This window comes from Stegostoma tigrinum, chromosome 1 (assembly GCF_030684315.1).
Source record: "Stegostoma tigrinum isolate sSteTig4 chromosome 1, sSteTig4.hap1, whole genome shotgun sequence".
Classification (NCBI taxonomy): domain Eukaryota; kingdom Metazoa; phylum Chordata; class Chondrichthyes; order Orectolobiformes; family Stegostomatidae; genus Stegostoma; species Stegostoma tigrinum.
The window spans coordinates 125716325-125724869 of NC_081354.1; positions in this window are offsets into that span (position 1 = coordinate 125716325).

Here is an 8545-nt window from a genome sequence, read left to right on the forward strand (position 1 = left end):
CCCGGCAACATACTCGTAAATGTTTTCAGCACATTCTCAGGTTTAACAACGACTTTCCTATAGATGGGGAACCCGAACTGTATCCAGTATTCTAAAAGTGGCCTCAACAATGTCCTATACAGCTGCAACATAACATCACAATGCCTATAACCAATGCATTTACCAATGAAAGCAAGTATGCTAAATGTCTATTTCACCACCCTGATTACCTGCGACTCCACTATTAGGAAGTATGCACCTGCACATTGCTAGATATCTTTGCTCAGCAACACTCCCCAGGGTGCTACCATTAACAGTATAAGTCCTGCCCTGATTTGCTTACCTAAATGCAACACCTCATATTTATCTAAACTAAACTCCAAGTACCACTCCTTGGCCCATTGACCCATCTGATCAAGGTTCCATTTTACTCTAAGATAACCTTCTTCACTGTCCACTGCACCGTGTACTTTGCAATCATCTGCAAACATACTAACCATGCCTCCTGTATTCACATAAAATCATTTATATAAATGATGAAAAGCAGTGGACCCAGCTCCAATCCTTGTGGCACACAGGCCTCCAGTCCAAAAAGCGACCCTCTACTATCAGCCTGAATCTTCTAACTTCAAGCTGATTTTGTATCCAAGTGGCTAGCTCTCCCTGGATCCCATGTCATCTAACTTTTCTAACCAGTCTACCATTTGGAAGCTAGAAAAACTGGAATCAATGGGAATCAGGAGAAAAGTTTCTGCTGGTTAGAATCATACCTGGTACAAGGGAAGTTGCTTGTGGTTGTTGGAGGCCAGTCATCTCAGTTATGTGTCAATAAATATGGCAGTTTGCAAAGCCACAGGCTCTGGATTAAAGTGAGGACATAAATAGTTATTATAAAGGAGCTGGACAGAAATGTGGGAAGGATGAAGAGTCATTGGGGCACAGGGAGGGCAGCACAATACAGAAGATGAAGGCTGGGCAGGATCTTTGTGTTTTTCAGGTGGACCCTGCACTCCCCTCACAAGGATATGAAGTCGATACTTTTGATCCAAAGTCACCTTTGCAATAACAGTGTAAAATGGCTGTCAGCACGTCCAAATGGGCAGGTTAAGTTACTCTTTTGTTTTTGGAGACAGAGTAAAATTGTTTGAATGTCAGGCCTCACTCAGGGCAATTATAGTAATCATGCAACCATTGATTCAATAGAGCTTCCAATCTGCCTCAAGATGAATTTCATCGGCAGGCCGTTTGTTGTCCAAGAATCCACATTAACAATTTTAATCTTGAACAGTCACAACCATTACATCGTTCAAACTCACTGTGTCCTTGTCAGATCAGTTAAGCAAATAAAATCAGATGCGGTCCTGTCCGCCATTCTGTCCACCAGTGTCTAGATCCCTGTCAGCAAAGTTGGGGATTAGCTTCCCTTTTTGGGTCATGTCCTTCATGATGACAGACAAGCAACACACACAGCATTAGGACAGTTGTTTACTTACAGCATCTGAATGGTGTGCCACTGGGCTTAAAGATGGCCAGCAAGGTGAACACTGGAAGGTTCTGGGAGTGTTGAGCACTTTAGCCTCACTTGTTGTGCAATTCAATAAGTAGGGCACTGAAAGCACTGGCTGTTGTGGAATAAGGTGATGACTGTGTGAGAAACCTAGCTGTCTGCCTTGTGGACTGGCCACCATGAATGTCACCCAACAAAGCACTCTGCCCTAAGGGGATTCTTCAGTTATTATGTTAGATTTTTAAGTTAGCTTGAAAAGGAGGAACATTTGTTCAATGTAAACATAAAGAGTTATGAAAAGGTGAATCTTATTTAAGTGAGAAACTTCAATGAGGCTTAAATTGGGAAAACATGTGGTTCAGCGTCAGAGGTGGTAAATGACTGAAGAAGAATAGTACTGGACTTGACCTGTACTCATCATGTTAGGGTGGATTGATTGGTCTCCCTCATCTGTAATTATCTGCTTGCTTGAGAATGGCATACTATCCAAAATACTCCTTAAATAAAGCAAGACTCCTTAAATAAAACAATGTGCAGCTCTTTGTTGTTTTCCAACCCCAAACCATGATTCAAGTTTTGGAATAATTGAAGTAGCTCAGTAATTTAATTGGAAAATGAAAATGTTACATTTTGAGACCTTGGGAATGAAGTATCTGCTATGCGATATTAGTCATTAATATGTAACAGATTCATGAGCAATCTCAAAGTCTGCTCTTTACTAAAGCCATAATCTGAATGTAAATATATTGATTAAATACTAGACAAAGGTGTGTCAGATCAAACTCATTGAACTATTTGTTGTTAATATAACACAAAAGACTATTAGCCCGTTTGCGTAGAATTGGTTAGAATGTTTATTTTAAAACTTGTTAGTGTAAATAGGATCAAGAGTATAACTTGTTTGCTGAGGGACGTTAACCTTCAAATGTTTCATTGCAGTATTCTCAACATTCTGGATTGTAATGATAAATTACTCAAAAAATTGATTTAAACAATAAACTTTTATTTATAATTCTCAGTTGTGGTGCATGGAAAGTATATTTTACTAAGTCTAATGACTGTTCTTTTACACTACCACATGTTTTTTTACTGTGTTGTTTTCACATGTTGATATGCTGATTTCTTTTTTTTCCAAACCCATACAAATTTGTGTCATTCGCAAGGATTATGTTCCAACACAAATATTTCAAACTCACCTTGGACTTATCAATCTTTTAAGTACCCATTGAACTGGAGTTGAAGCAACTCATTCTTGATCTCAAAAGATCCTCAGAAGGATTTTAATCCGTACAAATGAGGAAGATCATTGTCTTTGAGTTCCAAAAGGAAAGAAGGGATTCAGAAAACCAGCAACAGTCATTGTTCTTCTCTCGAGCAGATGCAGGAGAACTCCTGGTCTTCCCCCAGGAAGATAATGGCTTGTCCCCTTGTATAGTCCTGCATCCATCTCTCCTCACCTATGCCAGTTTATCTACCTTATTGTGTGGGCTGGTCATCTATTGCCATTTCAGTCAGCAATCTAAGTCCTCTTGGCCAATGACCATGGACATAGTCATGATACCAGGATGACCATTTTTCCCACCTCCATTTGAAGGTTAATTTTCATTCCTTCTAAGAACAGAAACTTCTTTGTTTTTCCAAAATGCTGCATTGTTCAAAGTATGGTATCTGACAAATCTTTGATGAGTCGTGACCTCATAAGGTTATCCTTAATCCCTTTCCTTTGTTTTCATACACTAAAGATCTGTCTAAATTTGTGGAAGGCTCGTTACTGCTGTAACATTTAGTCTACAAAGAGAATGCTAAATCTGAAATTCTGAAATAATTGCAGTGCTTAAAGAGCTTTTATAGAGGACCCCAATTTTCAACAAGTGGCCTGGTGGTAATGTTATTGGAGTAGTCAGAAAAATCCCATCTAATATCCATCAAGGAAGGAAATCTGCCAAGTTTAACTGGTCTCCAAAGACAGTGGTTCAATCTTAATTGCCCTCTAAAATTGCCTTGCATACTTCCTCAATAGCAATAGATGACCAGCCCACACAATAAGGTAGATAAACTGGCATAGGTGAGGAGAGATGGATGCAGGACTATACAAGGGGACGAGCCACTATCTTCCTGGGGGAAGACCAGGAGTTCTCCTGCATCTGCTCAAGAGAAGAACAATGACTGTTGCTATCAAATGTCACCAGTGACTACTACAAAAGGCTGGGACATGGGCGTGTGCTGTTCTTACTCCTCCGTTCTACAGAATGTCTCTAGAATTTCTTTTCCTTACCTCATTAACTAATGTACTATATGTAAACTGCTGCTTCTCTATCAGAACAGCACTAACAGTTAATGAGAATATTTATTAGGGAACTGAGACTGGACCACTCTTTCTCACTAGTTTGACACTGGTTAGAGTTTCTTAGATGCTGTTGTTGCACAGTTTCTTCATTCGTGGAATGTCAGAATCATGCATAAGGCCAGTATTTATTGCCCATCCCTAACTGTCCTTGAATCTCTCCAGTTCACATGTTGTTGTGATATTAGAAAGATCACAGAACCCCTCTAGTATGGAAGCAAACCATTTGGCCTATTGAGTTCACACTGACCATCCGAAGAGCATACCACCCAGATCCAACCTCTACCCTATCTCCCTAACCCCACATTTCCCCATAGCTAATCCACCTAGCTTTCACATCCTTGGGCACTATGGGCAAGTTAGCAAATCAATCCGCCTCATCTGCGTATCTTTGGACTGTGGGAGGAAACCAGAGCACCCAGAGGAAACCCATGAAGTCATGGGGAGAATGTGAAAACTCCACTCAGAGACTCACCAGAGCCTACACTTGAACCCGGGTCTCTGGTGCTACAATGCGGCAGCGCTAACCACTGAGCCATCGTTCCACCGTAGTTCAAAAGGTTCAACATGTTGACACAGGAGCGACGCAGGAATGGTGATATATTTCCAAGTCAGAATGTTGTACAACTTGAAGAGTAACCCGCAGTTTGTTGTGTTCCCATACATCTTTTCCACTGCTCCTCCATGAGAAGAGGGCATAGGTTTGAAAGGTAAAAGAAGCCTTGGTGAGGTGTGGAATGCAGGATGGCCATACACTACATCACTGAATATCCTGCTGCCACTGTGCAACGTGATGATGGGTGTGAATATACAAATTAATGGGAGATGGGACGCAAATCAAGTGGGCTGCTCATCCAGCTCTACGCCTTGGTAACTGTCCTGGGTGGTGTTGAGTATTCCAATACAACAGGGGGCAGTTTAACTGCCTGGAAAAAGGGAGCCAGTGGCAGATCTCTATAGAAAAATGCAATTGTATTTAGTATATTGGAGGGCTTGCCAATGTCATGTGACTTCTACATCAGCTGTAAGCACCTTAGTAGTCTGTGGTAGCCCTTGCAAACATCACTTGAAACATAGTATCAGGAAAGGTCAGCTGAAAATGCAGGAAGTCTTAGACCTTCAAGAGAATCAGCTCCTGAAAAGAATATCAAAGGAATAAGAAGTAAGAAAAAGTAAGCAGTTCACAACATTAACTTACCGGGTGATAAAGCTGTCAGTGTGGTACGTTGGCTACAGCGCCAGGGACTTGGGTTCAATTCCAATCTTGGGTGACTGCCTGTGTGGAGTTTGCACTTTCTCTCTGTGTCTGCATGGGTTTCCTCTGAGTGCTCTGGTTTCCATCCAAAGATGTGTAGGCTAGGTGGATTGGCCATGCTAAATTGCCCGTGGTGTTCAGGGATTAGGGGGATGGGTTCCAGGTAGGATGCTCTGAGGGTCAGGGTGGACGTATTGGGCCGAAGGGCCTGTTTCTTCACTGTAGAGATCCTAAGCATTCTCCACACTTTTCTATTTGAAATAAGGGGTTTTTGAGACAGAAGTGGAATTTCTTTCACTGTCACTGGTTAAACTATGAAATAGCTTCGGAATTAAACAAAAAGACTGAGCAAACTGGCGTATGAAATCCGTGCTGGGGAAAGAATACAACAAGTTGTTTTGCATATTAAATCTCAGCTTTAAGGAACAGAAAAGTCAGAATGAAGAGATTTTGCATGCTTTGGTCCATGTTTTGTTGTAAGTTATGAATTGTCTCCATTCAATATCAGAGCTCAAGGGGAGAAGCTGACTTTTGATCAGTATGTGAATTCTCCGACTCTCCTGGCCTGATCTCGTGAGTTTGGGAAGCTGAAAGACGATCTTATCAGAAATAGTACAGCAAATTTATTTTAACCAGCACTTATGCGACTTGGAGTGTACTGATTCATCAAATACTCTGGTTGATCAAGAGGTCCACAAAATCAATGTAAAAACACATACTTCATAATAGAAACACAACACTGGGGGTACACACATCACTGTTAAACTTTATTTACAGCATAGATCACTTGAATAATAATACAATTTTGCCTTAAATCAAATCTAACAGCAGAGAACTTTCTAATGTGCACCTTCTACTGACTACTCAGACTTTATAATAATAGATTAAGCTTCTGGTATTTCCGGTGTGCGATATTTTCTGGTTTATTGAGAGTGCTGGTTCATAAGGTTCATGTTTAAAAAAAAGTTAGCCATACTATATTATGCATAAGTGATCCTGCAGTGCGATCATGTTTATTAATACGAGAGAGTTACTCTCAAGAAAAGTATCGATATATGCAGAAGTTCTGCATTTGTTAATGATCAGCTTACTGAGAGACCAGACAAGACATTACATTGCAAAGCATTCCAGGCTGAATAGAGCAACATGTTGGGAAAAAAAAAGGAAGTGCTGTTTTCAAAAGATCATACAGAAAGATCAAAGCCAGAGAAAATGATCTAAATATTGCATTGGCCATCACACAAAAGGAAGCAAGTCCAACATGGGGAGAGCAATACTCTAACTGCAAGAAACTGAACTGCTTTGCATACAAATGTTCAGCTAGAAAGTGTGAATCTCAACACAAGCTCACTGCTTTTGGACATGCAGCACTACTGGAGCACAGAACTTAAAACAGCTTTTATTTGAATCAAACTACTATCAATGGCAATACTAATGGTGAGGTATTCCAATATCAGTTATAAAGTCACCCAGCAATGTGATGCAAATGAGGCAAGACTTAGTTTTTCAAGGACCGCAACATCCTCCCCCGCAGTGGTCAAGAACACCTGCAACTGTGACTCCCGCATTTCCCGCAACTCATCCCTCACACCCAGTCCCCGCAATAACCGCCAAAAGAGAATCTTCCCCGTCTTCACGTACCACCTCACCAACCTCCAGATCCAACGCATTATCCTCCGACAGTTCCGCCATCTGCAATCCGACCCCACCACGAAAGACATTTTTCCCTCCCCACCCTTGTCTGCTTTTTGGAGGGATCACTCTCTCCATGACTTCCTTGTCCGCTCCACACTCCCCTCCAACCCCACCACACCTGGCACTTTCCCTGCAACCACAGGAAGTGCTACACCTGCCCCCACACCTCCTCCCTCACCCCTATCCCAGGCCCCAAAAAGACTTTCCACATCAAGCAGATGTTTATCTGCACATCTGCCAATGTGGTATACTGCATCTGCTGTACCCGTTGTGGCTATCTCTACATTGGTGAAACCAAGCGAAGGCTTGCGGACTGCGTTGCAGAACACCTATGCTCGGTTCACAATAAACAACTGCACCTCCCAGTCGTGAACCATTTCAACTCCCCCTCCCATTCCTCAGACGACATGTCCATCATGGGCCTCCTGCAGTGCCACAATGATACCACCCGAAGGTTGCAGGAACAGCAACTCATATTCCGCTTGGGAACCCTGCAGCTCAATGGTATCAATGTGGGTTTCACAAGCTTCAAAATCTCCCCTCCCCCCACTGCTTCCCAAAACCTCCTCAGACTGACCTATCCCCTCCCTACCTCCCCACCTATACTCTCCGCTACTGGCTCCATCCCCGCCTCTTTAACTAGCCTGTCTTTTCTCCACCTATCTTCTCCTCTATTGATCCACCTCCCCCTCTCTCCCTATTTATTTCAGAACCGTCTCCCCCTCCCCCTTTTCTGATGAAGGGTCTCAGCCCGAAATGTCAGCTTTTGTGTTCCTAAGATGCTGCTTGGCCTGCTGTGTTCATCCAGCTCCACACGTTGTTATCCAAGATTTAGAGTGATCCTTCTGCAGTAAGCACAACCTGAATGCATTTGCATTCAGAACACTAATGCAAACAGAATGACTTTGTGTTCTGGTTGAGGATGTGTATCTGGTTTGTGGTTTGTTTGTAAGCATTTTGATCAGTAACTATTCACAACAGAAAAAATGACATCAGAGTTCAATGACAAGCCGCTTCAAAGCATCTTATTCAAACTACGTGGGACTGCTCAAAACAACCTACAGGGGATGTGATTTCATTTTCACAGATATCATCTAGATGTGACATATGAGTCAGGAAAACAGATGTGCATTGCTGACATGCTACCAAGAGCATTGTGCCATATGAAGAAAGGAGGGAGTGAAACAAAGATTGAAATCTTCCAGGTTCACCATGCTCTAGAGGTCATCAACACAGCACAGATTTTGAATCTGAAAGGCAAGGATCTTGCTCAAATTAAGTAAACTATGCAACAAGATGCAACACTCTAAGTGTGCAGGAAGTAGTGATGAAACCACAACCTGGAAGTATCAAGGGCTTACCAAATCTAGAAGAAAGTTTTGGACATGCAGAAAAGAAAGAAAATCTCAAATGGCATCTTGTACAAAAGGAACAGTCATTATGGTGATGGTGGTGAGGTCAGAATATTATTTGATTTGACTAGATTTGATTTATTATTGTCACATGTACCTAGATAGAGTGAAAAGTTTTGTTTTACGAGCAGCATAGATGGATCATACCATACAAAGTACATTAGGGTAATAGAATAGAGGAATACAATGTTATAGCTGCAGAGAAGGCACACAAAGAGCAAGATAAACATTACATTTAAAATTTGAGAGGTCCATTCAGAAGTCTAAAGCCAGTGGGAAAGATGCTGTTCTTGAATATGTTGTCATGTGTGTTTAAGCTTTTGATTGGTTAGGCCACTTCTGCAATACTGAGT